The sequence below is a fragment of the Sparus aurata genome, chromosome 2, assembly GCF_900880675.1.
Source record: "Sparus aurata chromosome 2, fSpaAur1.1, whole genome shotgun sequence".
Classification (NCBI taxonomy): domain Eukaryota; kingdom Metazoa; phylum Chordata; class Actinopteri; order Spariformes; family Sparidae; genus Sparus; species Sparus aurata.
In genome coordinates, this window is record NC_044188.1 from 1,188,174 (window position 1) to 1,204,938 (window position 16,765).

At 46.1% G+C, this 16,765-nt stretch overlaps 1 protein-coding gene across 5 annotated transcripts in view; it reads left to right on the top strand.

Moving 5' to 3' along the window:
* LOC115569871 (leucine-rich repeat and fibronectin type III domain-containing protein 1-like protein) overlaps nt 1-16,765 on the top strand; it is a 302,682-nt gene that overhangs the window by 38,258 nt on the left and 247,659 nt on the right. The window contains exon 1 of one of the 5 annotated variants that reach the window (XM_030398087.1): nt 169-254. The exons of the other annotated variants lie outside the window; for them this stretch is intronic. The gene's annotated coding sequence lies outside the window, so the exon portion shown is untranslated. Of the gene's footprint in view, nt 1-168; nt 255-16,765 lie in introns of those variants that run through there. 5 annotated transcript variants of the gene reach the window in all.

Genomic DNA, 16,765 nt, shown 5'->3' on the forward strand with positions numbered 1-16,765 from the left:
CAATTCCTTCCCTTCATCTCTCTTAGTCTTAGTCAGCGCAGTGATTGGACGGGCAGGCGGTCTTTTCCACTCGTCTAATCACTATTGTACTCCCTCTCTCCCTCTCTCCCTCTCTCTCTGTGTCGCTGAAGCCTCCCTCCATCTTCTCAATCAGATCTTCTCTCTGATTATTATCATCACTGCTCACATCATGACTCCGCTCTCTGCAGGAAGGAGTCCTCAGCTCCATTTAAAGAATGTCCGCTGACGGGGAGGTATGAAATGCTCACATTACAGCCTCCCACACACACACACACACACACACACACACACACACACATGCAAACACACACCAAATGCCTGTAGTCTCTCTGGGCTAATTACAGCTGAGGACTTTAATAGGCCAGAGAACGGTGCAGCGCTGAAACATGTCCGCTGTAATTAGTGAGCACTCTCCTTTATATTTTAATGGAAGAGCCACACACACACACACACACGACACACACACACACACACACACACACACGACACAAAAAACACACAAACATGCAGAATCATCTGTTTTTGCCTGACGTTGTACTTTATTAAACACTTTGCTTGTGTATTGCTGTTCTGAGACGTTACACTTTTACTATCACGACACTTTGGAGTGAAATAACACAACCAATGACTCAGAAGTGAAGTTTAACATCAGACATATGAATTACAAAGTGTAACGACCGCGTAAACCCACAACGATAAACTGCCTCCGACTGAAACAGCGACACTTCCTGTGTGATGAATTATTGCTCACTCACGTAGAAACGCTCAGCTGACCTCTGACCTCACTGCAGCAGGAGAGAAAGTCCCTGCAGCTGAATATATGATCACAAATATCTTCATAACTGCTCCGACATACGTGTACACATCAAGACCGGGGTGTCACTGTCACATTCTGGCATTAAATCTGTTTATTTGCCTTGTTTTTTACGTTATATCACCGTGTTTACTCTGATGCAGCTCACACGAGGCCACGGCACACAAAGTAAACGTAATGCAACAGAATCACATGGACAGAGACTTTCTGTAATTCTCAGATGTTAACCTCAACAAACCTCAAACTCTACACACACACACACACACACACACACACACACGAATACAGTGTGTGTGTGTGTGCGCGCTAAAGGAAATTATTTAGGCCAGTTTTTCTATTAGAGGAGCAGCTGACTAATCCCTGTTTTAGAGGGAGAGGAGAATAATCTGCCATTGTCTGTCCGTGTGTGTGTGTGTGTGTGTGTGTGTGTGTGTGTGTGTGTGATATTTGTTACCACACAGTGAAACACAATGGGGGGAAAAAAAGCTCCGTTGTTTTGGTCCAATTCACCTAAAAACACAAACCACACAGCGACAGAAAAGGATTACAGCCGCTGGTCGGAACAATGTTGTTTTTTTTTATCTCACAATTTAAAAAAAGACCAAACGGAAACAAACGCTAATAAATAAGAAGCAGAATATTAACCACATCATTTTCATTCTTTTCTTTTCTTTCAACCTAAATAAGCCGTCTGCAGATTCTCGACCACCCGGCAGTACAAACCAACCGCACATGTGAGGGGCATGGAGGAGTAATGGATTACATGTCATTAAATAAGTAGTTCAACTACATTTTGCAGCAGTTTGCTGATAGTTCAGCTACATTAACTTGCACATGGATTCAAGTCGCCAAGCTACAGAAACTACAAACACATTTGGGCCATTTTTTAATGTATGACTTGTGAATACGATTATGAGCTTTGCTGTCATGATAAACACGTTTGCCTCTCTGACACTGATGCATTAAGCGTCTGCGTCTCACTTGAGAATCCACCAAGCTCACATATCGTCCGTCGAATCGCTTCCTTTTCTTTAAACTGCATCATCGTGCATCGCAGCTCGGGATGACAACATGGCGTGCCGTCAGGTGATGGTACGACCTCCTTCAGCTCTGTGGTCGATAAGGATTGTATAACTCATCTCTGGTGAAGACGAACACTTTATTTCTTTGACCGTGTGGACGAGAGATGTTTTCATTTCACAGATGATGATAAACGACGCGAGGACTTGAGCCTCCTGTAGTAAACGGGAGCAGACGTGCTGTTCCAGGAGTTTGGACAGTTGCTCTGCAGGTGAGCTGAGTGAACATGTGTTCAGGTATCTGCACTGTGAGCGAGCACATCTCCAGCGTACCTCGCCTCATGTTAACATGCATAAAAAACCCCAACGAGTTACAGTTTCATTTTTAAAATTTGAAATGTCTACACAGAGCTGCAGATACCAAGAGTCAGGTATCAGATTTGGTTTGGACCGGTGCATCACTGCGCCCACGTCTTCAGCTGGAATGTATCAGCTCGTCTATGTTTGGATGCCAGGAGGTGCAGCGATGGCTTCCAGCCACCTGCTGGTATTTTTTAAAAAGAAATCAATTTGGCATTTTGTGCAGAGCGAGCTTCACCCCACAGAGAGTGAAGCTTGTGTTTTTGGCTCGAAGGCTCGAAGTCAAAGAAAGAAAATAAACTTAGTTCGGATTTAGTTTTTGATCTTTTTTTGAATTTGCCTTCACTGCGATCGACGGTAACTTCCACTACATGCCACTTCCTGTCACAATCAGCATCCACTCACACAGGCGCCTCAGTGTCCTGTTGAAAACACTGTCCTGAATTATTTAGAGTACAGTAGATGTGGTCAGTCCCTGAACACACCTGGAAAAATACTGGAGAATATTGGAGTGACGTTAAACCAAGAAGAGGTCGAGTGACTGAAAATAAAATATTGTCACGTAGGGCTGCAAAAGTAACCAAATCTGATCAAAATCTGAAAGAAAATGTCGTTACTTTAATAGTTTTTAAACTGTGATGCATGAATCAGCCATCTGTGAGATGATGCAGAGCTAGGCGGATGTTTCCTTCTGACCGGTCTGATTCTATAAGAACAAAAGGATCAAATAAGCTCCAGCACATCGTCTGACTCTGGTTAAAACGTTTATTTTGCCACGTTTCAGTAAACAGGTGAGAACTCGTCTCACTCCTACACACCTGTCTCATGAAGCAGACGTGCAAAGTGCTCTTTTGTTTTGACTCTGCAAGAAAATCTCTCCTCTTCTATATTTCAAAGTCGGAGGGAAGTTATTATTCCACTCTCTGCTCTCTCTCAAAATTACCCAGAAAACCCAAATATAATCTCAAATAAACAAACCGAATGCACACACACGCTGACACACGCTGAGAAGAGTGAATGGAAGGTGTCGATGGCGGTGTGGCAGCTCAGCACTGCTGACAGAGACTTCTTTATTTCCCATCAGTCACTGGGCTGAATTAAAGACATCGATTGGCTGCACTTGACTTAAGCGGCCTCCCGTGTGAGTGGCGGCGGAGGTCAGCCGGTGACCTCACGCGATGATTAACACCCTCGTCAGCAGCTGTTTCAGAAAAGGTCCTCGGCTGCACGCTGACTCCTGACGACCTCTGACCTCTGACCTGCCGCACAGCCGAGCAGCGGAAAAGAAAATTTCCCTACAGTTTAATATCTCATCACACATTTACGATGATCGTGATCAAGTGGTCCCAGGCGCCCGCTCCGTCTTCCCATAAATCTTTGCTGCAGAGACGGTCGGGGGTGATTCATTAATGAGAGATAAAACGATTAGAGGGGAAGATTTAAACTGTGCAGCGAATTGGTTTAAAAGAAGGCTAAAAATAAGACAAAGGCATTAAAGACAAGATATTAAATTATTAACACCATTATAGCTAAAAAGGCTCAACACCAAACCTGAGAACACTGAGAGGGAGGGAGGATCTGTGCAGAGACGAGCTGCACAGTTGGCGCAGAGAGCCGACAGTCGGTGTTTAAAACAACACGGACACGTTTCAGGATTTAACTTTGTATCTGGAAAACATGAATATTAAATGTGTCTGTAAACTTTCTACATTCTGCTCCTGGAAACGGAAGCGTCATCCCGTTTTCGGTTTCGTGTTCTGGTTATTTACTTTACCGGACATGAGAAGGAGCTGAACCCAACCTGCCTCCTTCTGCAGTGATTCGTCAGTTTTAGTTTGTTGTGCAAATGCAAAACAGTGTGCATGATCAGGAAGTGCGTGCCGTCATCATCACGTATCACCCCGTCTCTGTGAACACTAGGGATGCAACAATATTCGGTATTTTACCGAACCGTTCAATACGCCCTGTTCGGTTCAATGCACAACGGCAAACAACGGCATTTTTGGTACGTTTCCCCGTTACAAAACTTTATCAAAATTTGATCCCCTCAGGAGCAAGAGAGCAGCACATAGTTCAGGCTCAGTGCCATGCGCTGCTCATGCCGCCTTCAGAGCCAATCAGAACGTCCCTGAAACTCGGAAAAACACAAAACGAAAACAAAAGCAGCGGGCGTCTTCATAGCGAAAGACAGCGGGCGTATTCAGTGGTTGAGGACATCGGATTTCGTCACATGATGAAAACAGTTGAACCTCGTTATCATGTACCCTCCCGCACCCATTTTAGTAGTAAAGTGATCCCAGAACTTTATGAAGTATGCCGGTACGAAGTATGCTATACTGCGCCACTATACTCATTTTCAATGTTAGCTGCTTTATAGCGGGTGTTTGTGAGCTGCCGCGGTCTTCTTGTAAAAAAAGCGCCCCCCAGCTGACGGTGACGAGCGTCCGTTCATCCGCTGACGGCGATAACGACCATCTCCCCCCCCATCTCATCAACTGTATGAGAGCCACACAAGTGAACACCTGGCAGAATAAGTAGTGCATGCATTTACTGAATTGAAGCTAGAGAGAGCAAATATCCAAATTTCTGTAACCACAGACAATGCACAAAGAATCGTGCAATTATTTTCACAATGCAATATTGCCTTTGCTAGTCTGAGTAGTTTTATATTAAGATATTGAAACTGTGCCGTTACCGTGGCCCAAAAACCGTGATGCATACTGAACTGTGGGAAAACTGTACCGTTGCATCCCTAGTGAACGCAGGCTTTTCTCTGCACCTGCGACTGAGGTCGTTGTAGAAACACTTCCTTTCAGACGTGGTCGAACGTCACGTTGTGCGAACACACTCTTTTCCAGACGGCTGCAGCAGATGCAGTGAGATCCTGATATGCAAACAGCTGATACAGGCACATTTAAAACCACCTTTGACTCAGTGTGAGAGTGGAAATGTTTCACAAGGAATGAGATTTATTGAATCAGTCATATGAACGGCTTTCTTCAGCAGAGATTCATTTATAAATCAGGTTTAATTCATCTCTCCCTGCACTGATTGTTGTTGTCACTGAGATGTGATGTCACAGATAAGTACAATGTAAACATGCTCTTCAGGAAGACAGTGCTGCTGTAACAGTCCTAATTGCATTCATGGAGTGAAGGTGTGAACACATACTGTAGCAGTGAATGTGTTTAGCGTGTGAAGCCGAGCGTGACTGAGTGTGAGCATCTGTGCTCGACCCTGAATAATTAAAGCGTATTTATATACAGTGAGAAACGATGCACACGTTGTTTTTTTATCTGCGGTTGAGCGGGTCGAGCCACACGCTCCCTGCCAGGATTCACAGAAAGCGAACATCTCGTGTTGTTATTAATATCTGCTGAACCTCACGATCCGGTTGATGATCCCGACCCGGGTCAGAGCCGCACAGAAACATCAGCTGATTGGAGATCGCGGTCGGCCTCGTGTGAGAGCGAGAGAGAGAACGGAGAGCGAGAGGTGATACAAGATAAATAAGGTCGAGCCTGAAGGCGAGTGTTTCGTCATAACATGGATTCTTACAGGATACACACACACACACACACACACACACACACACACACACACACACAGTACAGCTGCATGACGCACAAAGAAGTCATTGTCACAGATACTTTTGTGATTTTACTCTGATTTTTAGTGGAAAGGTCACATTCTGCATTTAATTTTCACTGATAAAGATCTGGAACGGACCGGCTCTAGAAAGTGGATTCACTTCTACAGTTCTGGGACATTCCTGTTGTTTTTATGACTTTTTATTTAAAATGTACCCTTTTGAAACATTAGACTGTGCTTCCTAGCGGTCTGGATGTCTGGAGGCTTTTCCCCGTCGACCTTAAAGGGACAGTGTGTAATATATCAAGTATTTAGCGCCATCTAGCTGTGAGGTTCTACACTGCAACACTCCTTTGCTCACCCCTCCCGTTCTGAAGACGTTGGAGACGTTCCGGAAGCTACGGTGGCCCTGACGGACAAGAAACTCATTTTCAAAATATGGACTCTTTCCCAACAGCGTCGAGTATTTCTACTGATTAAAGTAATGAGGTAAAGATGTAGTTAGTCATTAAGGCTATAAAACTAGAGGCTCCCTCTCAGTTCCGCAGTCAAGCTAGCTCTGAGCGAAAACGCGTTTAGCCTCATTACGTAGTACCACGTGGTGCTTTGTGTCCCTCTCGGCAGTCCGTAGTTTTTTTAAACCAGAAAGACATGGTGGCCTCCATAGAGCTTGCCCGTGCTGTGTATATTCAGACAGGTAATTCTTCACTCAGGAGGATAAGTCAGATTGTTGCCAGAGGTAATTGTACACCAATGAGGACTTACTTATGAACGAAGACGTTGATTTGAGTTAATAAATTGCTTAAATCGTTACACACTGTCCCTTTAAGGTTTGCAAAAAGCTGCTCTCACTGATAAAAATCCAGAAATGTTGAAGATGTGATTGTAGTGGTCGTCTGTGAGCGAGAGAATGTGATTCGAAGGCTGCAGCATCTCTCTCACAACACAATGCTGCATTTATAACAGTATGTGGTGACACAGTTTACCCAAAATAGAAAAACTGCAGCTACTTTGAAACTGTCTGACTAAACTGGGTCCTGCTGTGGCCCAGAAGAACCCAGAACACCTCCTGTTTGATGGACCACATCTGGACTGAGATTTATTGCTGTCTGTGAGACCAACTTCTGCCGTTCCGCCTCTGATGTTGCCTGAAATGTCTTCCCACATAATGATTTTTGGACGCTGCTGGCAGAATTCTGTCTAATGATTAATGCAGTTGGTTTCTTATGAATTCAGAGACGAGAGATTTTCAACCCTGTCGTCAGGCGAGAACATCAATATTGGACGATGCTGCGAAAAAACCCTGAATTATGCTCAGTCCAAACTTTTTTACTTCCAACGCCGACTCTTGCAGAAATCCTTCCTCAAGGCTGCCGTGGTGTGGTCGAGGTTCGGGGATGATCACGGACACACTCATCCATCCATCAGGCTGATGTAAACATGGCTGCCTCTGTAACAAGGCGACTATTAAATAAACTTTCTCTCAAACTCTAAAGACATCGGATCTCTAACCGTACTCTGTCTCAAACGTTGCTGCATTTCTTGATGTATCTTCTCATTTTATCACTTGAATGTCGTCTTTCTACACATTTTTTTTACACCAGAAAAGGAAATATCTGATCTTCTACCTCCCACGATGAACACAACACAGCTTTGCTTGTGGTCAGTCAGTCAGTCAGCTTCTGTGCAGACTCGCTGTGGGAGGGTTTCATAACTTCCACTTCCACTCCAGGCTGTTTGGTTCTGGATGGCACTTAACGTGGCGGACCCTCCACACAGAGTGGAAGTGGGTGTGGAGAGAGTGTAGGGGTTTGAGAAAGGAAGGCCCCCGCCTTTGTTCGTCTGATGCTGGGCAGTGTTACGTGGATTCATCAGAGTCGCTGGAAACCAGACAGATGCTGTGTCTCAGTTCAGGAGCGTCTGAAGGCTCCTCCAGATGCTCCTTCTTCTCCCTGTTTTTGGAGGATGCACCTCTACGATCCTTCGTGGCCTCACATATCCCAAGATTCTTTGCACGCCCAAAGAAGGAGAAAGAAAGAGAGAAAATGGCGACATCACGTGGCGTAGATCGTCACTTTCGCGGGCCTGGGCGGCAGAAATCGTGACGTAAGGGTAAAACATCTGGTGACGCAACCAGGAAATGCTCCAAAGGCTAGACCGTCACATTTAACAACGGCTGACGAGGTTAACGAGGTCTCTCTGAAGGACTCGCCTTCAAAGACCACAAAGGCCGAGTCCTTCAGAGGATGCACACCCTGAACTGAGACACAGCAAGTCTACAGAAGCAGAAGCAGTTTGCACAACCATGAAATGCTGTTGGACAGATTTGCTAACGTGGGAAGCTTCATATTATACACAGTCTTACTCGCCCTCTCAGAACTGCACGAGGACATTTTTTAATGACCCATATTTCCGTTTCATGCCACGTGGCTGAGTGATTATTACAGCAGCAAAGGAGGAAGTCAAAGTGTTAATTATTCTAACTTTCTTTGTGTAACACTAGTAAAGTACACACTTGTTTAACTGTTACAACACTGATGTTCACAGTGTTTTAATAAGCCTGACAAAGTAGTTCTGTCAGCTCGACTCAACCGACCTGCGACTGTGCAACAACAGTCGAGCATACCTGACGCTGGTACACAACGGCTGTCATGTTGTTCTGGAAACAGTCACACAAACACTGAACATGAACGTTTTCAGTGTTGCAGGCAGACGGATGTGTTGCTGTGGAGTCATATTCACACGTACGACTGGTTTTAGTGCAAGTGGAAGCAGAATTACTGCCACCATTAGTGCACTACACACAACTGTTGCTGCATAATGAAGGTTGTGTCTCTCTCACACACACACACACACACAGACGGTTAGCCAACACTTTTTCATGCTCTTCAGCTTGTATTTACTCCACACACACACACACACACACACACACACACACACACACACTCACCCACACAGACAGAGATCCTTTGATGTGAATGTGACCCAGTAAAATGAAATGAAAGAGGCCTTTTGGAGGGAAGCGTGGAGACGAGCAGCACTTCCTCCTCTGTCACCATTTTGTCGATTCGCCACACTCCCGCCGTTACAGCGTCTCCTTTCTCCTCCTCTGTCCACCCTCTCGCTCTCTTTTCTCTCCCGTCTTCCATTAAGAATTGATTCTGGTCCGGCTGTGATAAGATACACTGTTGATATCTGCGGCGGCGGTGTGTCAGAAACTCCTCCTCGGCCGGTCGGAGGACAGCAGCGACCCACGCGCTCGCCACGGAGTTATTTTTAGTTGTTTTCTCGACTCGGCTCTCTTTGTTTCATATTTGTATTTATTTTGAAACCGTCCAGGTGGCTCAACACAGCCTGATTAACACCTGTAATTATTGTAGCTGCTGGTTGGATGGTGCTCGGTTTTGGTTTCTCAGATTATAGCTGAACAATCGTCTTAAATAAAAAACTGCTTAGTTTTTTCACCGGCCTGTTGCGTCACATTAGACGGACACATCTGGATTAAGTACTGTTCGAATAAATTCAGATACTTCGACTGGTCCGTCGACTCACCGTGCCGAATACATCGTGCTCTTAATTTCCTGATTTTCTGCTCTGTATAGAAAACAAACTGTTCCTTGATTTGTTGGGTTAGTCTTCAGTATTTCAGGACGATACTTTGAACCACAGCTGCAGTATTTTGTCTGCACACTCGGATCGAGAACGAGCCACCACGCGCTGGACTGTCGCTGGTCTTTTATCTAAATCACACTGCAGCAGTTGCTCACGTGGTTTGTCTTGTTCCATGTCACAGCTTCTGTCGAGGTCGGGAACATCGTCTCTACAGACTCTGTGTGTATTTCTTCTGTATTCTGATACGATCAGTCTGCAGCTCCAGATGAACCACAGAAGAGAGTTTGGATGTGTGATCTGATTCACGCTTCCTTTAAAGGTTCTGATGATAATTATCTTCGACACGCACACGATAATGACGAGCTCTGCAGATCTTTTGATGTCGGAAAGAACAAAGTGATGCTAGATTTAATATTTTACAGGTTTTATGGTTTTCTTCGACTTAATTTTCTACAGATCAGAAACAAATATTGATTATCTCATCGTTTGCTGACTCCCTTCTCCTTCCTCCTCTCTCGTCTTCCTCCCTCCTCCTCCCTCCTACTCCCCCCTCTCTCCCCCATCTGCAGATTTACAGACGAGCCGCGGTGTTATTTGAATGAGAAAATGACTTAATGACTTAATGGCGTGCGGCGTGAAGGCAGAGTGCTGTTGAGTAAGGGTTGATGCAAATACGCGCATTTGCTGCTTGGTAAATCAATGTGGAGCGTTCGGGTGCGGTGAGTCACCAATCTGACGTTTAGAGAAAATGTCCAGTCGATTTCCGCCTCTTTACCTGCTCTCTGCCTCCTCTCATTTTCTCTTTAACCCCTCTCACCCTTCATTTACCTCCCCTCTACTTCTCCCCTCTGTCATCCCGTCTTCCACCTCCAATCATCCTCCTCCTCGACGATCGCCCGAGGTTTCTGTATTGCGCCGTAAAGCGACATTCCTCCTCTTCATCTCCCTCTTCGCCTCCCATCCCGTCTTGTTTGTTTTTCATTGTTCATGTCAGAACTGTCAACCAGCCCTCCCCCTCTCCTCCCCCTCCCTCCCTCTGCCTCTCACCCTCCATCTACCTGTTTTCCCTCCGTCTGCTCTCTATCACCTCCTGTCAGCTGAGGGAAGGAACGCCGCAAGGCGCCCGCAGAGTCGACACCGAGGCAGGAAAAACACAGAGTGAAGGATTGTGACAGAGACACAGAGATGAAGGTGTAGAGATCAGGAGAGGAAGGAGGGTTGGAGGAAGGACAGGAAGTCAGAGATACCTGGGAGGAAGACGGAGAGAATACGAAAGATATTGAGCGAGGGAGAGAAGGCGAGATGCACGAAAAGAAGGGATGAAGGACGGAAACATGAAGAAACTTGGATGATGTAAAAAAGAGGAAGTAAAACATTAGTGAGTTTAAATGAAGTTATGAGAACAAGGACGATAAAATAAGTAAAAACCAGAGAATCATTTGTTCTGTACATCTAAATGTCACGTTCAGGACACAGAAATAAAAGTTAAACAGCTTCAGGAAGCAAAGAAAGAACGTCACGACACCGAGTGAAAGATTGTGAGGCTCGGAGAGGAAGGAAGGTCGAAGGAAGTCGCCGGCGAGGAGAGGAAGTTACAGATGGATGGAATGTGTCCAAATCTAACTTCTTAAAGTTTATATTTTCACAGCTGTGAAGCAGATGACACACTTTGTTTGGCATTTAAGTGTTTTAAGTTGTCGAACACTTACTGCGAGGTAATGGACGGGAAAAGTGTCGAAAAGAAATGTTAATAATTTAGTGTTTTTACATTTAAATGTCATGTTCCAAACGCTATGAAAAGTTAAAGCAGCTTCCACCTGCTGTAGAAAACATCCGTTTGTGTGAGTGGAGTAACAAAGAGGAGGAGGAGGAGGAAGAGGAGGAGGAGGAGGAGGAGGAGGAAGAGGAAGAGGAGGAGGAGGGAGAAGGAGGAGGAGGAGAAGGAGGAGGAGGAAGAGGAGGAGGAGGAGGAGGAGTTGGAAGAGGAAGAGGAGGAGGAGGGAGAAGGAGGAGGAGGAGAAGGAGGAGGAGGAAGAGGAGGAGGAGGAGGAGGAGGAGGAGGAGGAGGCGGAGGAGGAGGAAGAGGAGGAGGAGGAGGAGGAGGAGGAGGGAGAAGGAGGAGGAGGAGGAGGAGGAGGGAGAAGGAGGAGGAGGAGGAAGAGGAGGAGGAGGAGGAGGAGGAGGGAGGAGGAGGAGGAGGAGGAGGGAGAAGGAGGAGGAGGAGGAGGAAGAGGTGGAGGTGGAGGAGGGAGGAGGAGGAGGAGGAGGAGGGAGAAGGAGGAGGAGGAGGAGGAAGAGTCCGGATAGATGTGTCGAGATAACACAGAGAATGATCGAACATGGAGGAGGTGACGGGACAAATGGGCATTGATTTGGCTCATTGGCTGAGGATGGAGCAGGAGGTGGAGGAGGTGGAGGTGAGGAGGTGAGGAGAGTCCCTGGGTAGCATCTGCTTTGTGCAAGACTGCTCACATTACCCAGAGGGCCTTGGGGCTGAATGGGGGCAGTGAGCTGACCGGGACCAGGTCTCAGCTCTCTCCTCATCGATCCTCACTTCATCCTCTATCCTCATCTCCTTGTTCCCTCTTCTTTTTCCTCCTCCCCTCTTCTTATTTTCTCTGTCCTAGCTTCATCTCACCTCCTCTATCCTCATCTCCTTGTTCCCTCTCCTTTTTCCCCCTCCTCCTTCTCTTTTGTCTCTCCTTCGTCCTCGCTCGGCGTCTCTCCTCGCCGTCCTCACGACAGAATAAAGACTCCTGCAGCATCCTGTTGTTCTCTCTGCTGTCATCCAAACGAGCTCTGCGTCACGTCAATGTGCACGTTTTAGCAAACGGCTACAAAACTCACACTTGATGTCGTCTGTTTGTATCACCACAGAGTTTGATCTCGTGTAATGTCGCAAAGTGGCGTGACGTAGCTGTCGGAGTAGAGGCGGCGAGTGCGGTAATCCTGTCAGCGCTCGGCGGATGATTGTAATGTCGTCAAACTGTGACCGCGTTTGTCTGCAGGAGAATAAAAAGCATTGTATGTAAACCAGGGAGAGGAGATTTCACAGCGGCTGTCAGCCAGACGCCGCGGCGCTCCTCACTTCTCTCCGGTCAACACGGTTTGTTGTCTTTTCCACTGTTCAAACGGAGCCGGTGAACTTTTGAAATCTGCCAGTGAGCATGAATCACAGGGTGTGGGTCAGCCCTACATGTTATTAACATTCAATCATCGCTCGATCCCCCGATGATCATTATTTGCGGCCCGACAATCAGGACTGAATGTCGTCCAGCTCCCGTGTTTCTGCTCTGCAGGGTTACGCTGACAGGACGAGGAGGAAACATAAATTCCTTGTAGTGAGAAGAAAATGACCTTTTGTTGTTTGAGTGCAGCGGTTGTGTGCAGATCCAGGTGGAGGAGGAGGAGGAGGAGGAGGAGGTGGAGGAGGAGGAGGAGGGAGCGTAGGGATCCCTTAATAAGTAGACGTCTTCAGCTGGTGGAGGTGCAGCTCCTGCAGGCTGTCACTTCGGGCCTCGGGCTCGTTTAATCAGACTCTCCTGTCAGGACACGACAAAACGCTCCGACACGCTCCACATCTGGTATATACACTCTGGAGTTTGCTATCAAATCATTTGTCACATTTCTTCACGTCATGTTTAACTTTAGTTTAGCTGATTGTTTACATTAAGAGTTACGCAGGAGGCTTCATCTAACAGGCAAATGTACAGAAGTCTGAGTTTGTATTCTGTCCACTTGTCTGAAAGAAAACTCGTTATGGAAGGAAAATAGCCCAAAATCTCCAAAAACAACCGGTGTACGTTCTCACCTGTCGTGTACTTCTGCAGCTCCTGCAGCTTCGTCCTTTTGTTCTAGTTCATTCTGCAGGGTGAACGCCGAGGTCACCTACATTTCCTTTTTAAAACTTCACCTTGAGTTGCGCCGGCTCCTCCCTCCCTCCCTCCCTCCCTCCCGCTCACTCTCGGCTTCGTGGCGTATGATTTGTGACGATCTCTCCTGACACAACAGAACGTAGTCGTTGTTGATTAGGACTCTGCTCACCTGCGTCCGCCCTGAAGCCAAACCGCAGCGCTGCGACTTACAGCTGGTTCACAGTGAAGCTGCTGGGAGGTCGAGGGACTCGCTGTGGCTGCTGCGAAGACAAATGAACATTAAAAACGATAACGATGAATAAAACGTCACCAGCTTTAAATGAAATGAATGGCAAACATTTCAACAACACTGTAGAATGGATGTCCTCATGTGATCTCAGCATTCATCAGCATCTAATGGAGGAGGAGAAACGGCACCATATGGCAGATTGAGCTAAAATATGAGCAGCAAAGCGATCTTAATGTTTCTCCGCCCTCCCCGAGGCGTTCACCAGTGCGGCCCTGTTTTGGTAACATGTTTTAAATTTAAATGCGACACACGTCGTTAGTTACCGAGAGAAACTTTGTGCAGCAGCCTTCTCGATCTCTCTCACCTCCACATCCAACCTCGGCTGTCTTCTCTCCTCTCCTGCTCAAATTAAACTATTCTTCATTGGATTCCCCCGCGGAGGCTCAGACTTCCTCCCCGCCTGCAGCTCGCGCTGAGCAGCAGCAGCCTGTTTCAGCCTGTTCGCTGTGTGTACGCTGCCGCCGTGACCCGCGACCTTCAGACCCACCGGGACAGAACACAGAGAGGAGCCCGGGCTTCAGCCGGACACAACTGTGCAGATAATTAGTGTTTTTTTTGTCTTGCTGAGTCCTGTTGTTCACATGTAGATTATTATATCCAGTAAATACGTGTGACTGTTGTGTTGTGTTGTGAGGGAAGCTTGCGGCTACACGTTGATTTTCTCATTATCTTTACGTTTTCCTTGTTTTGTACGTAAACATGTGTCAAACTTTAAAAAATGTGGATGAAAACAGTCCCCAATTTCTTGTTGAAATGACCCGAAGTTTTGCCGCAAATTGTCCCGATGTCTCCTTCAAAATGTTACATTTCGTTGCAACAAATCCGCCTTGAAAATGTCCCAACGTCACAAGGAAAATGTAGAAACGTGGGAGCCCGAAACTTTCATTTATGGTTCCTAGAATATTTGAAAGTTGAAAGTAAGAAGTCATCATCAGGAAAGGATCCCGTCTGGAGCTATTAAATCTAGGCGTGGGTACTGGCAAGAACCTCACGATACTTGGGTCACGATACGATACGTATCACGATATCACGATATTGCGATATAAATAAAGCTGAGAACACAAGTACCTGTATATGCACATCAGATGATATTGATCAGAGGACAAATTGAGTCAAAACTATTCAATTCAAAACAGCCTCTCCATTTTATTAATTCCCATGAAATTTCCGGGCAGTAATATTCTCTTTGTCCAGCTCGTTGTTCTTGCTATCTCTCTTAACTTTCAAGCCAAAGTGCTTCCAAACATCAACTTTAAATTGCGGAGGCGTTGTTAACTTGCCATCCATTTTGCAAAGACCTCAGCCACTCTCTCTACTACAGAAATACACCCGCCGCACAGCAGAGTCGCTCTTCGGCGATATATCGATATTTGGAGTTGAAAAATCGATATTGTATTGGGCGGCAAAGTATCGCGATATATTGCCGTATCGATATTTTTGCCCACCCCTAATTGAATCTAATAGTACTCCATCCTTGATTTGAATCTTATTGAGGAATCCCTGAAAAGATTCCTCTGCTCAGCTCATATCATCAACGCTCTTCCTGTCCGGGTTTGATGACCGAGTTGACGTTTGACTCCTGTGACAAAGTTCATGAACACCTGACTGAAAGGTTGCGGGGTCGGAGCTGATAAACTGGTACAAGCTCTCATTTTCTATCACGGTTTCACCAACGTGCTGTGAATCGGTTCCTCGGCTGGATGTTTGTTCCACGATGTGTTTTTTCACTAAGTCACGAGGTAATTGAGTGTCTGGTGAAGGCAGCGTGACCTCCGTGCTGCGCAGCGTTTTTATTAAAGTCGTTAATACTCTGCCGTCTTTGCTCTGAAGAGGGTGACATTCGTTACTGAACAGAAAGGTCAGGCGTGTTTTCCTGCGTCGGGCTGATTGACCGTCGTGCTGCTGGACTCTGCATCACGTGGACTCTTTATTTTTATTTCCATTTCCCGCAGAGTCGCGCTGCAGACGTCTCCAGACGTTCCGTCGCTGTCATGCAGAATTAATCAAGTATAGATCTTTACAACACAGATGCTGGGAAATCATATTATTTCAGTTTGGATCCCAGAGGCAGGGCTTCCATTATTTATAGTGATAGAGGGCAGGACACATGTTTATTTCTCAGGGAGCCCCCAGTCTCATTAGAACAGAAAATATATTTATTGTTTCTGTCTGACCTTTGATTTCAAGCCCGCATGGACTGACAGTGTTAAAACAGCACATCATCTGCTTACGTATATGTTGTGTAGCGTTCTAAAGCAGTTAGATTGATTTCTTATTTTTCAAAAACTACACAAGATGCAAACTAACATAGAGAGATGGATAATTCAAAGAAGGTTTCTTTAAAATGCTGAGCTGATGAGTCATTTAATCCGTTGATCTTAGGTATTAAATAACCAAAAAAGAAACAGTTTCAGTTTTTCAAATGAGAGAATTAGAGAATTAACACATCCTCAGATCCAAACCAGTGAACAGCAGAAACTCCCAACACATCACGGCCGCCTCAGCGCTCCCCCACTTCCTCTTTTGCGGCTGTAATAGTTACTACAGCCACTAGAGGTCGCCACCGAACAAGAAACGTAAATATTTCTGCTCTGATGATTTCGATCTGGAATTAGTGCTGATCCTTCGTTTCATTTCACGGTAAATGTGAGTGAGTAACTTTTGGATTTTGGACTGTTGGTGCTAATATAGTGTTTAAAATTAAATGCCATGCAGTGTGTGTGTGTGTGTGTGTGTGTGTGTGTGTGTGTGTGTCTGTGTGTGTGTGTGTGTGTGTGTGTGTGTGTGTGTCCTCGGTGGTTCTCTGCTAGTCGACTGTGCAGAGTTTGGAGCCGCAATCAGATTAAGGCTGAGCATCTCCTCCTGATCGCTGCTCTCCGCTCTGCACCGCCAACCCAATCTGATCCGGCCACAGCCTCAGGCCTCCTCTGTGATCAGCACCACACACACACACACACACACACACACACACACACACACACACACACACACAGGCGCACGCAAATGTGTGTTATCACATATGCACGCTTGAAAGCATGGAGGCTCACTCTCACACACAGATGCATACAGACACACAGACACTCTGTAAATGCATTCATACACACTCCCAAAGTGGCATATGCCAAGGGAGTGTGTGTGTGTGTGTGTGTGTGTGTGTGTGTGTGTGTGTGTGTGTGTGTGTGTG